General features: G+C 34.5%; 1 protein-coding gene across 1 annotated transcript in view; it reads left to right on the top strand.

The window, feature by feature from the left end:
- LOC144255073 (protocadherin-15-like) overlaps nt 1-18,537 on the top strand; it is a 435,746-nt gene that overhangs the window by 347,801 nt on the left and 69,408 nt on the right.

Below are 18,537 nucleotides of genomic sequence, written 5' to 3'. Positions count from 1 at the left end.
AAGCACCCCCTTTGACAACATTGTTTTTAGACACAGGGCTGAACAGGAGTATTCAAACGTTTCATAACTGCAAAATTTAAGTAGAAACTTCTCTGTAAACCTTACTTACACTTCCTCCTCAATCTCAAGGTCAGATAATGGCTTGTCTGAGTGGTTGAAAAAAAAATCCAAGCTGCCAATGAACTCAGGAGGAGGGAGATTCAAAAAGAGGAAACAGGAAGATATGCCCAATTTATGAATAAGTCTGAAAAATTAAGCCTAGATTGTGAAGGGTTTTAGTATCAGACTAATGTTATGCAAATATGCAGCAACTGTATCATCATGCAATCCATATCATATCTGACTTTGCTAATTGAACATCAGCTCTGCCTACTCCACCTCATCAACCTGGATCTATAGCCTTTTTGTTACAGTTATTTAGGTAGTCATTTCTACAGATAGAGTCAGTCCACTGTTTCAAACAAGATAATGTGCTTCGAAGCTCACAGTCCTTGATATTGTAAGGACTACTCTGAAGTCCTTTGGGGATCTCTCTGCATCCAATAAAGCCTGAAATAAAGTGTTCATTCTTTTGTCTTCATTCATTATGAACTCTCTGGTCCTCCTTCCCAGTTTTAATCTTTCTTATTTCCTTTTTAGTCTCAATTGACAGGTATCCACATTTACTTTTTTGGCTGCCTTAATGACCACTAATTTCAATTAAATGATTATCTTCAGTTTACCAGGGAAAGATAGACATACATTCATTGTTCTTTCTAATACATTACTTCAAAATTATGTGATTCATTTTGTTTTTGTTCGCATGCTTTATCTCTCCAGACCACCTCAATGTCTGCTGAGTTCACAAAGTAAAATGTTATTTGTCCCAAAGAGGATCCTGAATTGAGGAGAATCTCTATAGAAACTTACATCAGTATTTTTTTTCTGCCACAAAGCTACCTCTATGCTTTTAATTTTTATGTACTAAAAATGCAATCAATGCAACTTTATGACTTAGATTGATTTATATAATTCCACAACTGAAGAAGCAATTTTTGTTTCATAGTAAAATTATAATTATCTTTAAATGTGAAAGAGAAAAGCAAAGCTTCTTATAAATATGTCATTGTGTTTTGATTCAATAAGTAGACTTTCAATTGAGAATAAATGACAGAACAATTAAGATAAAGCTTAAACTGGTGATAAAAAACAACTCAAATGCCATTGATTTCATTTTATGGTTTTAGCTTTAGGGTACAAGCTTGTAATACATTTCATTTACTTGACTTTTCTGTTTTCAAACAGAAGGCCTATGACAAAAAATGCTAATGACTCTTTACTTGTTATTGACTGACTTGCAAAAACATTTTTCATATAAGTTGACTAACAATATTGAAGTATGTCACATTATATATTTTTCATCCTAAATTCCCAGAAATGATGCATGCCTTATATTTGTGGTATAGTTGCATGGCCACAATTCTGGAAACTTCATTGATAATTTATTACTTTAAAACTTGGAAACCAGTTTATAAAGATTAATTTAATGTCATCGTATTTTTGTATCAAACATTCAATGCATCATATTTAACATACATTTGAAACAATTATATTTTAATGAAACAAAGATTTATTTCAGAATACTCATGGCAAAAAAATATTTACCCCCAAAGCACTACATTGTCAAGAATAAATTTTCTTAGAAATGTGATTTAAAAATGGTTAGGATTTTATTAATACATTTATAAAACCAAGTACATTGAGGCAATGCTATTTTGTTGACTCCCAAATTCGTCTGTAAAACAATAGCAATAATGTTTGATCAACCTTTTTAAACTGGATGATAAATTATGATTGTATATTTCTGCATATATGATATAAAGAAAATCATGTTTCATGAAAAAAGCATTTTATATTGCTTCTGTTAAAATTAAAGTATGTAAGAGGTTAGGAGTACATAAAACATTTCTCTTTAATTATGCCTTTAGTTATGCCCAGCTCTAAAATCAGAAGATGTAATTTGTTTCCTTCTAGAGAATATTTTTCTAATTAATAGAAGTAATGTATAGTTAAGAACTTAAATTTCACACTTTATTTTTTTTCCATTTGCAGTGCTGGAGATGGAACCTGGGGTCTTGTGTCTGTTAGGCAAGCAAGTGCTCTAACACTGTCTATAACCCCAGGCCAATAATTTAAAATTTCTCCTAAGCTACTTTAGTCCAAATTTAAAATGAGTTTCAAAGTCAAGATCATGTATTGAATATGAAATATTTTTGCAAACTTATATGCTGCTTTTAAAGTAGCAATCATTTTATTCATCATGAGGCTCTAGAACCACACAATGGAAACTCTATATCTCTTGCTTCACAAAGAACTCCTACTTCAATAGAAACAAACTAAACCCTATTTAATGCACAAGAAACCAGCACAGGACTGAAATCTGTTAAATCACATATGTCATTTAAATATTGTCATTTATAGACACAGAAAGTTGAAGCAACTATGTGAACAACACATGCATAAAAGGCATTTTACCCATAGAAAATAACAGGAGAATTTAGCAGAATTTTATGCTAAATCACCTTAATTCTTTATTATTGTTTATGGGTTCTAGCACTGGACATTTTGTCTATTGTTACTTAATCATGATTTTGTCTCAACTGCAAAGTAAGCAGCACTCTTTTTTTTAATAATTTGCTAAATATTTCGTGTAGTTATTATATTTGTTTTTACTTATTTGACCCATTATGGAAAATGGATAGTCCAATCTTTCTCTTAATGTTTTATTTTGAGCAGTAGTAATAAGTAGCTGAACTCACTGATTCTTTGTTTCAAGGAAAAAGAAAAAAATTCCCATTATCTAAACAAAACTAAATTTCAGCATTATGTTTAAATAATGAGAACGAAGTACAAGAAAAGTTACTTTAAAAAGGAATGTAAATAGGAATGAATCTTCAGAAGATTCATTGTCTCAACTTTAGTGGGTCTTTCAATTCTGCTAGACATCTTCTAGGTCACTACTTTTCTCAATTTGCATATTGATTGAGTTATTTTCACTTAATTTCAAGGAATAACTATACCTTAATGTCTTTCCTTGCATTGTTCTTTCTTTTGAAAATGTCCTTTATTGTTTTCCTGATCCACTCCCAATTATTCTACAAGACTCAGTTTAACTCATCCAATTTTTGTAACTTGGGAAAAAAAATGCACGAGAAAAAATACATCTCACCTGTGATTTCTTCTCAAAGGCAAGGATGTGATATTATTCAATTTTATATTATCCCAGTTTGCATCATAGGATACCAGGTGCTCTATGGGTGATCAGAAAAGATAACATTTGAGATGAATCCTAAAAGAGAGGGTCATATAAATATCATTATGGAAGAGAAGTTACATTTCAGGGGACAGTTGACTGCACAATACAGAATTTGTCTAGTAAATGATATTAATTCCATGTGATAATATTTTCTGTCAAAAAATGCTCTCAATGATTTATTTCTCTCCTGAGCTTTACATTTTAGTTTTGGTTTTGCTGATGGAGATTAAACACAGGGCCTCACATATGTTAGGCATATAGTCTACTACTGAGCCATACCTGCAGATCTTCAAACTTACCTTTTTGACATTTATTATTTATATGAAAGCTCATATTACATCTGATCATATCTTGTTATGAATAACTGGACAAAACTTATATAATTTTCCCCCTGGAATAATTAATAACATCATAATTTTATAGTTCCTCTTGTGAACTATGAATTGTATATGATTTACAGGCATTTAATGAGTGAAACATATGAAGTGATAATTAAATCCTAACTACAAAGTCAAATAACCAAATGTAGGGCATTGCAGGAAAAAAGTAGCAAATATATGTACACCAAGAGTGACTGAGACTCAGCATTTTTGATCCGAAAATGAGGTTTCCTGCCATTATCTTGGGTTATATTACATGGATTGGTAAAGGCTTTTGGGGTCATCTAATTGTTATTACTCTACTAAGACTAATGTCCTTAATTTCAATTATGTACAATCAGAATGATTTATACAAGAGACATGACTTTTATTTGGGGGACATATCTAATATGATTTTTGTTTCCCATCACGTGGCCCCTGAAGTATTGTTTTCATGTCATACAGGTCATGAAGAATGTTAAATTTACTAATAAATGTTCAGCTTTTGATACACATAGTACTATCTCAACTATCTACATAATGAGATCTTTGTCTTAAGGAGTCCATATTTTAGTGGAGATACTATGATACTTGAGTAGAAAAATATATAGTGTCATGAAGAAGCATGTGACCAACTAATATATGAGAGACACAGACATGGAGGATTTGAGACTGAAGAATTTCCATGGTAGACTAAATAGTTTCTTGATTGAGATAGGAGAGGGAAACTTGAAATAATAACTGGTTTTGTATAAGTTGATTCATTCTGATTAGGATAGGTGGAAGCAGAAAGAAAGAATTTAGGGAGACTATTAGAAGTAAAACCTTGGGGGAGAGAATTTTTCTGATATCTAGAGAATAGTGAGTATCATAGATATAACAAAAAATTAGTAAAGAAGAGAAATTGGGAAGTAAATGAGTAAAAGACATCATAAAGTATATTCTTAAAATACGATCTTTAAACTACTTGATGATACTCAATATAGATGTTTGTTTAAAATAATAATTTTTGTGTTCTTTCCATAAACTGAATTAAGATATTTAGAGATAGAAAATGTAAGTCTAAATAGAATGTGCCCTCTGTTTTTATTCATTTGCTTTTTTGTTGCTTTACAAATATTTGAAATACTGGTACAGAGAATGAATGGATACATTCATTTTATATTTTAGTTTTATATTTTTTCTCAGTAACATGAAAAAAATTAGTGCAGCATGTGCTATATCTTGGAAAGAGAGAAAATGAATACTAAAAAGAATAGGTTAGATTTGAACTTTTTTATACTTTTAATCTTGGAAGATATGACCTAAAATCCACAGAGAGAATAATTGAGTTTCCACAGACCTACTGAACACACCATAAGAAGGACTAAAACCTCCGGGCTCGATGGAGCACACCTGTAATCCCAGCTCAGAAAGCTGAGGCAGGAGGATCACGAGTTTGAAGCCAGCCTCAAAATTTAGTGAAGCCCCAACGAACTTAGTGAGATCCTGTACCAAAATAAAATATTAACAAAAGGGCTGGAGATGTGGCTCAGCACTTACGCACTTAAATTCAATCCCTGGTTACCACCCCTTTTTCCCTAAAAGGGCTCAAAGCCAGGACACACACACACACAAAATACTCTTCTTTTACATATTTAGAAGGAATCTGGAAAAAAAGAATAAGAGGGAAACTGGCTGTGCTTGTAACAGTGGGATCTTTTTGGTCAAGTAAATGAATGATCTTAAAACAGAAGCCAATCATGAAGTGCTGTTTGCAATCACTAAGTTAACTCAGATCCAAAGACTTACTTATAGACTGTTGAAAAATATCAAGTTTCCAGAGCCATCTGGTTTTGTCTCACTAGATTGAATGACTAAATAGTCATTGAAGAGCTCAGTGGAGAAAAGTAAAATTTGTATAATGATGGCCTGTTAGCCACAGTAGAGGAGGGGATCAAAAAAGGCAGAGAGCCAAGCATGGTGGTACACTCCTATAATACCAAAGACAGGGGAGGCTGAGGCAGGAGGATCTTGAGTTTCAAGCCAGCCTCAGCAAAAGCAAGGCACTGAGAAAATCAATGAGACCCTGTCTCTAAATAAAATACAAAATAGGGCTGGGGATGTGGTTCAGTGGTCTAGTGCCCCTGAGTTCAATCCCCGGAGAATGGAAACCAGGCCATAGTGCTACACACGTGTAATCCTATTTACTCTGGAGGCTTTGCAGAGGATCAAAGTTCAAGGCTGCTCAGGAATTTTGCAAGACCCTCTTTCAGAATCAAATAAAGAATAAAAGGGACTGGGGATATAATTTAGTGGTAAATCACCTGCATGCAGGAGTCTCTGGGTTCAATCCCTAAATATTTATAAAATAAGAAAGTCAGAAAATGACTAGAACATCAGATATTCCAGATATTCAAAAATATTAGGACAAAGGAAAGTATTTTGGATGGTACTTAGTTGGGTCTCAGTGACAACAGTTAATGCCAATTATTATTATTTTTTTCTTTTTAAAGGCTGATAAGTTCAAGAAAACAGGGAAATGAATATGCCTAGATAAAGAATTTCCTGATTTTATCTTCATAAAAGACAAAAATTAAAATTTAATTTGATTTTTAAACCTTTTCTGATTTTATTAATGTTTACATTTTTATGAAACATGTATTTGAATTTAGTTCACAAATTATGTCAATACAAAGACAGGAAATGAGAATTTTATGATTCAAAGATAAGAAACATAAATGTATCTTATCATTCTTTTTAATCATTATTCAGAAAACAAATCTAGTAGTCAATCCTTTCAAATCTAACTTATTTTTCTATTCCTAGGAACTTTTATAAGCTCAATTAATCAATCTTGTTCATGTTTTTATCCCTTGTCGTATCTTGTACCTAATTAGTCCCCTATGTAATATCTTAAAAAAATAATTACAGACAAGCAGTTCAAAGACAATCATTATTTTAAATGCTGTCACTTTCCATTCTGTAAGCTGTGGTCAGTTATTTATTTACAGAATATTCTTACCATCAAGATTCCTAGGCAAAGATTGTTGTGTTTAAGTTTTATGCTTTATTAAAATGCATAAAAATGTTAGGAGCCTGAACCAGGCCAGGGACTCAATTTTGTTTATGTTAGATGATAGTGCATAAATACTAAATATAGATGGCAGTAAAGAGACTTTATCATTAAAAATCAGTTTTACCAAAACTTTTATAACTCAGATAACTTAACAAGTAAGTTGTTACTGTTCAAAATTACCTTAATACAGCAACTGAAAAAATGCAGATGCTGAAAAATTTGTATTCAACTAATTGTTTAACATTTCTGACTTTACTATTATATAAGCCTGAAATTTTCCTGATTTTTCCAGCTATTATCTTTCTCAATTTTTGTAAATTTTAGAATTTGTAACTTTTCTATTAGACTAAATATATCTATATATCATAAACTGAGAATTTTAAGTGTGATAATGTTTACAGAGTACTTATGGGAACACAGGAAGCGCTTAAAGAGCTATCATAATTGCTCTGAATTCTGTGAATACCCAATGGTTGTAGGTTATGAAATGTTAGGAGACTAATCAAGTTATCTTTTGGGCTCTTTAGATTTGGGTTCCACTTTCTTGATTGATAATCAAATATTATGTATACAAAATTACAAATATTTTTCCCCAAATAGTGGTCAAGATAAATGCAATTATGCATGGTATTAATGAGAAATATACTAAAATTTAGTACTAGATTAAATGCTGCAACACAGAATGGAAAATTTCCTTCATCTAAGTTTTTCAGTAACTTGGGAGGGAAATTCCAACCCTTTTCTGTACATAAATATGAACTACTTTCCCAGGTATGGTCATTCCTGATGGCTCTTGGAGTGGATATTTAGTTGAAAACAACTTAACCCACTTTCATACCAAGAAGAATTTACCAGAACACTCCTTAGTTTGTGTTATCAAAACAAAACCTGAATAGGATCTAAGGCAGGACAAAGACCAGGAAAATTCAGCAATATTAGAATCCCAAATAGACATTTTTTTGAGGCAGTTCTACCAAGACAGCTGGAGTCAAAGACAAGCAATTGGCAGTCAGCTCAAGAATGGAAACTTTGAAGGGAAGGGAATCTTCATGACCAAGGTTGAATTATTTCCTCTTGGCTGGAGGTCAACTGGAGAGTACACTTGAACCAGGCCAGTGACTCAATTTTGTAATTTTTTTCCATACAGTAATTTACAGTCCCACTTATATCACATGAAGTGTGAAGATAATAGTAATGCTGGAGGGAAAATAGAAATCTACATCCAAAATAAAGCAGAAAGGGATGTTAATAGCCAGAAAAAAAAGAAAACAAACAAATAAATAAAAAATACCCATACACATGAACACACACTCAACAACCACAAAACCACTCTACCATTTAAAAAAAAATATTTAGGACTCAATTGTGTTTAACTAGAAAGCTTGGGTGCATGATATGGAGAATTGTGTGAAGAGTGGGCTATTATTTAAAAGTTACAGTGCTAGATTTTTACTTTCTATCATAATGAAAGTTTTAATTTCTATTTTTACTGACTGGTCCCCCAAAATACAAGTAGCTGATTACCTGAGCTTTCAAAATTTACAAAGCTTTGTTGCTTCAAAAATTGTGTTCAGTGGATTCAGCAAAATATTTGGATGGAATGGCCTATTACAAGAAATATGAACACCTAGTTGATAAGTATTCATTAAATATTTTTCAAAAACTACATTAAGTGGGGATAATGGCATTAAATAGTTATAATTAAATTACTTCACTTTAAATTGCTTCTAAAATTTCTGCAAAAATACAATTATTTAATACTTTGTATGCCACATGACTAATGAACTAAGCAAAGATATACAGATAATTAGGTTATCTTTTGCACAATCACTTATCTATTTAGTCATTGTTTTGTGGTTAAATCTTCACAAATAAATAACATGTACCTTAGAAAATGTCTTCTTACAAATAAGCAAAGTAGAATGTAAATTCTTATTTATTTCAGGGGGGGGAATGTATGCTTTCAGCCAGGCTTCTTGATTCAGAAAAAGTAAAGATATATAGTAGGTATTCCCAGGCTATTCAGATAACAATGATGACATTTTAGAAAAATGTAGAAAGGGCCATTAGGTGGAATCCCGCCAGCCAAGCCCACACGGGCCCTTGGGCCGAGCACGGGATCTCAGAAGGGGAAGGAAGCGGTACAGTCCCATCCCCCACAGCGGACACTCCACCGAGGCAGTAAGTGGCCACCATCCGGTAAAGCTGAAGGATACACCGCCACTCTCCTTCAGAGTGCAACATCAAAACAGGTTGGTGTCATTCAGCTCACCCCCCAGACAGCGGGAATTTGCATAAAATCTCTCCTAGGCTTGCCGGGAGAGGGAGTATCAAGCTGAGCCTCCATAAAGACTAGGGGGAAACTAGAGACACCTGACCTCCAACCCCTCCTCCCAGTAGCAGCCAAAACGAAACATGGCTAGCCAGCACTGGGGGAGGGGCAAGCAGAAAAAATCAAAGTGATAGAGTGCCAGGGATCCCAACATCCAGCAGCAGGACCCGGGAGATCCAGGCCAACTGATTCGAGCGGCCAGCCCCGCGGCTACAGAAGACGTGGCACCTCAGAGAAGCCATTAATTAGAAAGCAGGGAGGTTAGGGAATGCCATTAGGTGGAATCCCGCCAGCCAAGCCCACACGGACCCTTGGACCGAGTACGGGATTTCAGAAGGGGAAGGAAGCAGTACAGTCCCTTCCCATCCCCCACAGCGGACACTCCATCCAGGCAGTCAGCGGCCACCATCCGGGAAAGCTGAAGGATACACCACCACTCTCCAACAGCTTGCAACATCAAAACAGCCAGCAGCAGGACCCCGGAGATCCAGGCCAACTGATTCGCGCGGCCTGCCCCGCAGCTACAGAAGGCGTGGCGCCTCAGAGAAGCCATGAATTAGCAAGCAGGGAGGTTAGGGACTGCTATAGGTGCAATCCCGCCAGCCAAGCACACCGCCCACGCCCGGAACAGGCCCAGCGACCTGCCAGCATGGTAGTCACGACACCCCAATTGGAATAGGGACAGAGCAGAGCCGCCTTCCACTCCCGGAACAGGCCCAGAGAGACGCCAGCGTGGTAGACACGTCACCCCAATTGGAGTAGGGGCACAGCCGCCGCCCGCACCTGCAAGGGAGACTTTTCAACTATACAAGAGCAACATAAATAAATAGGGGGTAAATTTCAAAAACACAACAGTTGCACCAAGCAGAAAGAAACGCGAGCAGTATGAAAAGACAAGGAAAGAAAGGACCACAAGCAATGCAGGTCAACTCAACTTTAGAAGAGGTAATAGATGCAACAGATGGAATATCAGATAAAGAATTCAGAATATATATGCTTCAGATGATCTGGAGTCTCAAGGAAGACATGAGACAGCAAAATCAGACAATGAAAGATCACATTGACAAACAAATCCAGGAAGTAAAAGATCAATTTCACAGAGAGATAGAGGTAATAAAAAACAAACAAATAGAAATTCTAGAAATGCAGGAAACAATAAACCAACTTAAAAACTCAATTGAGAATACTACCAGCAGAGTAGATCACTTAGAAGAGAGAACATCAGACAATGAAGACAAAGTATTTCACCTGGAAAAGAACATAGACAACTCAGCAAGTCTGTTAAGAAACCATGAGCAGAACATCCAAGAATTATGGGACAATATCAAAAGACCAAATTTAAGAGTCATTGGGATACAGGAAGGCACAGAGCTCCATTCCAAAGGAATAAACAGTCTATTCAGTGAAATAATACGAGAAAACTTCCCAGAATTGAAGAATGAGACAGAATCCCAAATCCTAGAAGCCTACAGGACGCCGAATGTGCAAAATCATAAGAGATCCACACCTAGACACATTATAATGAAGATGTCCAACATACAGAATAAGGAGAGAATTTTAAAAGCTGCAAGAGAAAGAAAGCAGATTACATTTAGGGGTAAACCAATCAGGATAACAGCTGATCTCTCAACACAGACTCTGAAAGCTAGAAGATCCTGGAATAACGTATTTCAAACACTGAAAGACAATGGGCTCCAACCAAGAATCGTGTATCCGGTGAAATTAAGCTTCAGGTTAGAAGATGAAATTAAAACATTCCACGATAAACAAAAGTTAAAAGAATTCGCAGCTAGAAAACCATCTCTTCAAAAAATCCTTGGCAAAACATTACAGGAAGAGGAAATGGAAAATAACATTGAAAACCAACAATGGGAGGTAGGACAGTAAAGGGGGAAAAGTAGTCAAAGAGGATAACAAATCAGGTTTAGTAACATCAATAAACAAATATGGATAGAAGAACAAACCATATCTCAATAATAACCCTAAATGTTAATGGCTTAAACTCACCAATTAAGAGACACAGGCTAGTAGAATGGATCACAAAACAAGACCCAACAATATGCTGTCTACAGGAGACGCATTTGATAGGAAAAGATATACATAGACTGAAGGTGAAAGGTTGGGTTAAATCATACCACTCATATGGACTGCGGAAACAAGCAGGAGTGTCCATACTCATATCTAATAAAATAGATTTCAAGCCAAAGCTAATCAAAAGGGATATAGAGGGACACTACATACTGCTCAAGGGAACCATACACCAACAAGACATAACAATTATAAATATATATGCCCCAAATAATGGTGCAGCTGTGTTCATCAAGCAAACTCTTCTCAAGTTCAAGAGTCTAATAGACCAACATACAATAATCATGGGAGACTTCAACACACCTCTCTCACCACTGGACAGATCTTCCAAACAAAAGTTAAATAAGGAAACTATAGAACTCAATAACACAATTAACAACCTAGACTTAATTGACATACATAGACTATACCACCCAACATCAAGTAGTTACACTTTTTTCTCAGCAGCACATGGAACCTTCTCAAAAATAGACCATATACTATGTCACAGGGCAACTCTTAGACAATACAAAGGGGTAGAGATAATACCATGCATCTTATCTGATCATAATGGAATGAAACTGAAAATCAATGATAAAAGAAGAAAGGAAAAAGCAAGCATCACCTGGAGAATGAACAATAGGTTGCTGAGTGATCAATGGGTTTTAGAAGACATCAAGGAGGAAATTAAAAAATTCCTAGAGTTAAATGAAAACACAGACACAACATATCGGAATCTATGGGACACATTGAAAGCAGTTCTAAGAGGAAAATTCATTGCTTGGAGTTCATTCCTCAAAAAAAGAAAAACCAACAAATAAGTGATATCATACTTCATCTCAAAATCCTAGAAAAAGAAGAGCAAAACAACAGCAAAAGAAGTAGAAGGCAAGAAATAATTAAAATCAGAGCTGAAATTAATGAAATTGAAACAAAAGAAACAATTGAAAAAATTGACAAAACTAAAAGCTGGTTCTTTGAAAAAATAAATAAAATTGACAGACCCTTAGCCATGCTAACGAAGAGAAGAAGAGAGAGAACCCAAATTACTAGCATATGGGATGAAAAAGGCAATATCACAACAGACACTTCAGAAATACAGAAGATAATCAGAAATTACTTTGAATCCTTATACTCCAATAAAATAGAAGATAGTGAAGGCATAGATAAATTCCTTGAGTCCTATGATCTGCCCAGATTGAGCCAGGAGGATATAGACAACCTAAACAGACCAATAACAATAGAGGAAATAGAAGAAACCATCAAAAGACTACCAACTAAGAAAAGCCCAGGACCGGATGGGTATACAGCGGAGTTTTACAAAACCTTTAAAAAGGAACTAACACCAATACTTTTCAAGCTATTTCAGGAAATAGAAAAAGAGGGAGAACTTCCAAATTCATTCTACGAGGCCAACATCACCCTGATTCCGAAACCAGACAAAGACACTTCAAAGAAGGAAAACTACAGACCAATATCTCTAATGAACCTTGACGCAAAAATCCTCAATAAAATTTTGGCGAATCGGATTCAAATACATATCAAAAAAATTATACATCATGATCAAGTAGGATTCATCCATGGGATGCAAGGCTGGTTTAATATACGGAAATAAATTAATGTTATTCACCACATCAATAGACTTAAAAATAAGAACCATATGATCATCTCAATAGATGCAGAAAAAGCATTCGACAAACTACAGCATCCCTTTATGTTCAAAACGCTAGAAAAACTAGGGATAACAGGATCATACCTCAACATTGTAAAAGCAATCTATGATAAGCCACAGGCCAGCATCATTCTGAATGGAGAAAAATTGAAGGCATTCCCTCTAAGATCTGGTACAAGACAGGGATGCCCTCTCTCACCACTTCTGTTCAACATAGTCCTCGAAGCACTGGCCAGAGCAATTAGACAGACAAAAGAAATTAAAGGCATAAAAATAGGAAAAGAAGAACTTAAATTATCACTATTTGCAGATGATATGATTCTATACCTAGCAGACGCAAAAGGGTCTACAAAGAAGCTATTAGAACTAATAAATGAATTCAGCAAAGTGGCAGGATATAAGATCAACACGCATAAATCAAAGGCATTCCTGTATATCAGCGACGAATCCTCTGAAACGGAAATGAGGACAACTACTCCATTCACAATATCCCCCCAAAAAATAAAATACTTGGGAATCAACCTAACAAAAGAGGTGAAAGATTTATACAATGAAAATTACAGAACCCTAAAGAAAGATATAGAAGAAGACCTTAGAAGATGGAAAAATATACCCTGCTCATGGATAGGCAGATCCAACATCATCAAGATGGCGATATTACCAAAAGTTCTCTATAAGTTTAATGCAATGCCAATCAAAATCCCAGCAGCATTTCTTGTAGAAATAGATAAAAGAATCATGAAATTCATATGGAATAATAAAAGACCCAGAATAGTAAAAACAATGCTAAGCAGGAAGTGTGAATCAGGGGGTATAGTGATACCAGACTTCAAACTATACTACAGAGCAATAGTAACTAAAACAGCATGGTACTGGTACCAAAACAGGCGGGTGGACCAATGGTACAGAATAGAGGACACAGTAACCAACCCACAAAACTACAACTATCTTATATTTGATAAAGGGTCTAAAAGCATGCAATGGTGGAAGGATAGCATCTTCAACAAATGGTGCTGGGAAAACTGGAAATCCATTTGCATCAAAATGAATCTGAATCCCTATCTCTCGCCATGCACAAAAGTTAACTCAAAATGGATCAAGGAGCTTGATATTAAATCAGAGACACGGCATCTGATAGAAGAAAAAGTAGGGTTTGATCTACATACTGTGGGATCGGGCTCCAAATTCCTCAATAGGACACCCATAGCGCAAAAGTTAACAACTAGAATCAACAAATGGGACTTACTCAAACTAAAACGTTTTTTCTCAGCAAAAGAAACAATAAGAGAGATAAACAGGGAGTCTACATCCTGGGAACAAATCTTTACTCCACACACTTCAGATAGAGCCCTAATAATCAGAATATACAAAGAACTCAAAAAATTAGACAATAAGATAACAAATAACCCAATCAATAAATGGGCCAAGGACCTGAACAGACACTTCTCAGAGGAGGACATACAATCAATCAATAAGTACATGAAAAAATGCTCACCATCGCTAGCAGTCAGAGAAATGCAAATCAAAACTACCCTAAGATACCATCTCACCCCAGTAAGATTGGCAGCCATTAGAAAGTCAAACAACAATAAGTGCTGGAGAGGATGCGGGGAAAAGGGCACTCTTGTTCATTGCTGGTGGGACTGCAAATTGGTGCAGCCAATTTGGAAAGCAGTATGGAGATTTCTTGGAAAGCTGGGAATGGAACCACCATTTGACCCAGCTATTCCCATTCTCGGTCTATTCCCCAAAGACCTAATAAGAGCATGCTACAGGGACACTGCTACATCGATGTTCATAGCAGCTCAATTCACGATAGCAAGACTGTGGAACCAGCCTAGATGCCCTTCAATAGATGAATGGATAAAAAAAATGTGGCATTTATACACAATGGTGTATTACTCTGCATTAAGAAATGACAAAATCATAGAATTTGGAGGGAAATGGATGGCATTAGAGCAGATTATGCTAAGTGAAGCTAGTCAATCTTTAAAAAATAAATACCAAATGACCCCTTTGATATAAGGGGAGTAAACAAGGACAGGGTAGGGACGAAAGTTTGAGAAGAAGATTTACATTAAACAGGGATGAGGGGTGGGAGGGAAAGGGAGGGAGAAGGGAAACCGCATGGAAATGGAAGGCGATCCTCAGGGTTATACAAAATGACATATAAGAGGAAAGGAGGGGTAAGACAAGATAATACAAATCGAAGAAATGATTTACAGTAGAAGGGGTAGAGAGAGAAAAGGGGAGGGGAGGGGAGGGGAGGGGGGGTAGTAGAGAATAGGACAGACAGCAGAATATATCAGACACTAGAAAGGCAATTTGTCAATCAATGGAAGGGTAACTGATGTGATACAGCAATCTGTATACGGGGTAAAATTGGGAGTTCATAACCCACTTGAATCAAACTGTGAAATATGATGTATTAAGAACTATGTAATGTTTTGAACGACCAACAATAAAAAAAATAAAAAAATAAATAAATAAAAATAAAAAGCCATGTGAAAATTAGAATAAATGCAGTAACAAAGCAAAAAAAAAAAGAAAAGAAAAATGTAGAAAGAACACAATGAAGTTTATTTCAATATATATATTTTTAATTTTTTGCATGCATTGTTTTATAACTTTTGTTTTCTTTACACTTCCAGTTTTCCAACTTTACATTAATTTTTCCTTATTTAGAAAAGTAATAAGAATAAAATTAGAGAAAATGTATAATGAAGAAAATTAAGATGATATATAATTGTACATTTTTACTATTTAAAAAATTCCATGTTTCCCAGTTATTGCTATGCATTCACACACATATGTACAAATTTTAATAATATGTGTTTTGTTTAAAATCATGGCCTTACTCTTTAAACTTGGTATTGTATCCAAAATATTTTTCTGTCATTGAATATTCTTCAAAAATATTATTTTAATGATTTTGTAATATTTCAACATGTGAATGAAACATAATTTAGATGTACTTAACATATATAATTCCAACATGTGAATCAGAGCACAGTCACCTCTTTCTGTGCTAGTAAAAATCTAGTTAGCTTTACAAGTATCAGAAGCATTCAATTATATGGAAATAAAATTTCTCAGATTGCATTCATACTATTTCTAAATATTTTATGCTTTTATGAGGTGAAGGTGAGGGATGTTTTCAACTATGGGCATATGAAAACACTTCCTTAGTCCATTTTTAAATGTGACTAATTTAATTTCAGTCAAATTACCCACTATTTTTATATGGTTTGGATGCAGATTTTCATTCCTTAGTCCCATTTTATCACTCTATATTTTTAACACCAAGTTTTGTAAATATTTAGAAAGTTTTGGAACTGTCTCAGTGAAATGTTAATCCTTGTGGTTTTAGATGGAAAAGCATACTCAAATACTTACTACCTTTCAAAAGACAAGCAAATTCTCCTTCTTTATTTTTCAATTTCTTTGGGAGAAGGCAGGGGAATATTGACATAAACTGTCCTGCTCCCTATTCCTTCAAACTCAAAAATTTCAGAGAGATTTCAAGACTCTATTGGATCTTAGAAATGGCTCACACTGTGGTTTGTGGAAGGTTTGTGGTGATCTTTACATAGGGGAAGAAGAAGGATGTGCATGTACATACACAGTCATATCCACAGCATTGCTCACATTATCTGTCAGTGGTAATAATGTTCAGAGGGTAATACAAATAGAACCAGATAACCATGTAAGAATTTTAAGAGCCTTCTGTTTCATGCTAACTTTTTGATATGGATTTTTTATGTTTTTAATTTTAAAAAATCATAACTTTTATTTCTTGTTCCACATAGTAATATCTAGAGTGGCTCATGCAAAAGATATATTGAATAAATAATCAATTAATAGAATGAAAAAATGAATGACTGTTATTTGTAATACTTTATTTGATTTAAAGAGTCATACTTGAATTTAGTAAAGTCACTGTGATGTCAGAATGCAGAACACATTGGAAAAAGATGACAAGGGAAGCAGGTGATGTATAATCACACACACAAAGCACCAAAAGACTTGCATACATGGGAATCTAAGGGGTTGGGATAAAAATGACACAAGAAATATTTATTAAGAGCATATTTAAGGGCTGGGGTTGTGGCTCAGAGGTAGAGCTCTTGCCTTGCACATGTGGGACCCTCGGTTCAATCCTCAGCACCCCATAAAAATAAATAAGTGAATAAAGGTATTGTGTCCAAATACAACTAAAAAACAAATATTAAAAAAAGAACATATTTACTTGTTTATGAGGCGGATATATAAAATTTGAGTTTGTAAACTTTTCCTTTTTTTTTTTTCTAATTTTTTTTGGTACCAGGGCTTAAACACAGACAGAGTCTCGCTAAATTACTAGGGCCTCCCAAAATTGCCAAAGCTGGCTTTGAACTTGTGATCCTCCTGCCTCAGCCTCCCACACCTTGGGGATTACAATCATGTGGTACCATGCTGGTGATTTTTTGCATTTTAAATTACCCATCTAATGAAGAATAATGACATCCTTAATTAGTTTAGATTTTGAGACCTCTATCTTATGCAGAATTCCAAAAAAAAAAAAAATCTGCACAGCAGATTTAATTTTATGTATTTGTGAATGACAGAGAAGAAATGTGTTATCAGAAATAAAATCCAATTTTATCTTAGCAACATACCATTTTTACTACTAGAATCAAAGAAGTTAACAGCTACAAATTTAATATTTAAAGAAAAGGAGGAATCCTAAACTATATCACTTTTCTGATAACACATTTCTTCTCTGTCATTCACAAATACATAAAATTAAATCTGCCAGGGGATAGAAGTCAGGAAGGGAGAAAATAAGGATCTACTGTCCAGTAGTTACAGGATCCCAGTTTGTAAAGAATAAAAAAGTTCTGTATTTGAATGGTAATGATGTCTACAATATGAGGAGATGCTTAATGATACAGAACTGAACATCTAAATGGCTAAAGTGTAAATGTGTTATACATATTTTTCTACACTGAAAAGTATAACCTAAGGACAGGAGATATCACCTTTATTGATAGAATATGAAAACAATTCTTTTTAAAGCTATTATTCTTAATTAGAATCCATTCCCTTTTATTTGATATTAATGCAGAACTTACATTAAGATGCAGAAGTAAAAGTGTGTATTAGTCAACTTATTTCTCCTGATTCTGTAACTGTGTTTCTGAACATTTTGTACTGATGTACCCTCTCAGTAGTATCAGTACTAGATGCAATAGCTGCCAGTGATGCTCATTGTGGGAGTCTACTGCCCCTTCTGAGTTAGCAGAGAACACACCCAAGAATCTACAGGATCTTGTTTGTTCAAAAAGAGAGGGCTGGGAATGATTAAGTGCCCCTGAGTTCAATCCCCAGTACCAAAAAGAAAAAAAAATTAAAGAAGCAACATCTAGATATAGAAAAAATTTCAAAAATGCTACTGTACAGTCAATAATCAATCATATTTTCAAATATTGGTCATTATTTTCTGTGCAAAATAGGGATGATTAAGCTAGGGCTTTGACCATTAACTTTTATTTTGTGTATTAATGGATGACTATTCTGTATATAATAACAATAACTATTCTGTATATAATAATAACAATTTATTTGCCTTGATTATTTTTCTGATAGTTGTGAAAAGCTATTTACTTATTTTATTCATAAAATTCATTTTAATACATAAGTAAGAGAAAGCAAGCAATAAATAAAATGAACATTTATTTATTTATTTATTTATTTTAATTGTTGTATTTCAAT

This window comes from Urocitellus parryii, chromosome 5 (genome assembly GCF_045843805.1).
Source record: "Urocitellus parryii isolate mUroPar1 chromosome 5, mUroPar1.hap1, whole genome shotgun sequence".
NCBI classification, from domain to species: Eukaryota; Metazoa; Chordata; class Mammalia; order Rodentia; family Sciuridae; genus Urocitellus; species Urocitellus parryii.
Note: the sequence above shows the minus strand (reverse complement) of the source record. Positions and strands in the feature narration are given on the sequence as shown.